At 43.1% G+C, this 2,500-nt stretch overlaps 1 protein-coding gene across 1 annotated transcript in view; it reads left to right on the top strand.

Annotated features, from left to right (window-relative positions):
• Positions 1-2,500, top strand: part of LOC125041701 (disintegrin and metalloproteinase domain-containing protein 11-like) — a 215,660-nt gene that overhangs the window by 45,687 nt on the left and 167,473 nt on the right. The gene's annotated exons all lie outside the window — the stretch shown is intronic.

Below are 2,500 nucleotides of genomic sequence, written 5' to 3'. Positions count from 1 at the left end.
GAAAAGGAGGAAGAGAGATTTAAGAGAAAATAAAATAAAAAAGAGGGAGAGAATGAGAGAATAGATGGATGATATGTATTCCGTTTTGTTTTTATTTTTTGTTTTTCCCTTGATTAATCGAATTTTCATGGTTATACGGACTGGGGATGGCTTATAGCTTTCCCTCTGTCATTATGAATTGGTAAAGTGTCGATACAGCTGACAAAAGCTGTCGTGCGTTTCAAGGGAAAGACTGAAAAATCGAATTTGAAAAAAATAGCGACACACACACACCAAAAAATATATATATGATAAATAATCACGTCGATGAATCATCATGTCGAATCCAGATATAGAGGAAGGAGGAAAGAAAAAATATAAATACAAAAGGAAAGTTATAAGACTTGGTAACAATACAGAAAAAGTAATTTGGAATAAGAGGAAAATTCTGCCGCTGCCTGATATCTGACGAGAAACCGTCGCGGCTGGAGAAGTAGCATCTGTCAAGTGTTAGGGATGACTGATAAATCTCGAAGGAACGCTTGAGAAGAGAGGCCAGTGCCCCTTATAGAGAAATGTGGGCGTTTGGACGTAGCGAAGTCATTGAAGGGGGGCGGAAGTGGGTGTGGGTGAAGTACGGGCGGATAAGAATGAGAGAGAAGGGGGATTGGGGAGAGACAAAGACACACAGAGAACGTGGGTGAAGAACAGGGAACGTGAATAGGCGTTGGGAGAGATATATTGTAGATAATGATTTAGAGTATTTACCATATTCTAGTTGTTAAAAGGGTCATTCGTATTTTCGATGTGACAGGCTCTTGTGACTTCAGTCAAATTACGATTGAAGAGAGAGAGGGAGAGTAGGTGAGGTGCGTGAGAGAGAGCAGTAGAGATAGAGAAGAGAGGCAGCAAAATGGAGGAACGAAGAGACATTTTCCCTTCTTTTTCATGTTCTTTTTTTCCTTCTTCCTCTCTTTCTCGAAGAAGCTCCATAAGAAAAGCAGCCTCCACTGACATCGTTGCGTGTGTCTTGCAACTTTGCCAATCGCTTTTCCTCGCTCTCATTGTATTCCACAACGCACTGTCGTCCAGCAAGTTTGCCGCTTGCAAATTCACCTTCTGCAACAGCAGGACATCAAAATATTATTCTGTTTTTCATACACATTGCCGTTATTTTTGTATCAGTGAACTTTTGTGGGCGGGTGCATGTTTGCGCGTGCGTGCGTGTATGTGTGTGTGTGTGTGTGTGCGTGTGTGTGTGCGTGTGTGTGTGTGTGTTTGTGTGTGTGTGTGTGTGTGTGTGTGTGTGTGTGTGTGTGTGTGTGTGTGTGTGTGTGTGTGTGTGTGCTTATATGTGTATGTGTGTTTGAGTTTTATATTTTAGATAATTATATGCGTATTAGGAAGCTTCTTTTTCAATTGTTTACTTTCCATCATGCTGTTCCTGTATTTCCTTCCTTCCCCTTTCTCACGTTCCTTTGTTTCCTCCGTTCTTCTACTTTCCGTCCTGTCACCCCCCCCCCCCCTTTCCTTTCCTTCGCTTTTTCCCCTCCATCTTCCTTTCCTCAAGTCCGCATCGAGCTCATTCAGGGAGAGGCATTTTTCAACCGAGAAATGGATGGAAAGAAATAAAAGGGGAGGAGGAGGAGGAGGAGGAGGAGGAGGAGGAGGAGGAGGAGACGGAGGAAGAGGGGGGAGGGAGGGAGGACTAGGAAGAGGAAGAAGAAGAAGAAAAAGGGGGGTAAGAGGAGGAGGAGGGGGAGGGAGGAGGAGGAGGAAAAGGAGGAGGAGGAGGAAAAGGAGGAGGTAGACCAGAAAAAAAAAGAGAAAAAATGAGAGAGAGAAATAGTGGGCCTTATCTTGTGTTCTTTTTAGCTTCTTGATGGATAGCCGAGAAAATATTATGTATGAGAGTTAGGGCGAAACAGACACACGGTTTATCATAGGTGCTGCTCTGCCACGTCGCGCGTCGATGCTATCCTGCTTATCGTCGGGGGATTTTCTGATGAGCTGTTTGTCTTGGAAAGGGAGGATGGCGTCCTTCTGGGAAAGGAGGAATGCTCGTTGAGGGTAGATATATTGATTGATTGGTAGATTGATTGATAAATAGATAGACAGAGAGATCGGTAAATAGATAGATAGGTAGGTAGTTTGGTAGGTAGGTAGACAAATAGACTGATCGATAAATAGGCAAACAGACGGATACAGATGTAAATAAATATAACGGTCCATCACCATAAAACTCTACGCTTTTATCCCGCCATATTTCACTATCTCGCCATTCCTATGTAAAACGTTCCACAACCATGTAAATAATGATAATGCTATAACGTATACATTTTATCCATGTCTTTTCCTTCTTCCTTTCATTCGTCCCTCTCTCTGTCTATCGGTGTATCGAATGGACGGGATTTGGATAGTTAGCTTGGCAGTGAGTCTAGCTAGCTATCCAAGGGTTGTCTTTTCTGTCCCAGCATTACACTCCAAAGCCTACAGGAGAAGTCACAAAGCACGGGGTTGA

The sequence above is a fragment of the Penaeus chinensis genome, chromosome 31 (assembly GCF_019202785.1).
Source record: "Penaeus chinensis breed Huanghai No. 1 chromosome 31, ASM1920278v2, whole genome shotgun sequence".
Classification (NCBI taxonomy): domain Eukaryota; kingdom Metazoa; phylum Arthropoda; class Malacostraca; order Decapoda; family Penaeidae; genus Penaeus; species Penaeus chinensis.
This window is presented reverse-complemented; position numbering and strand designations above follow the sequence as displayed.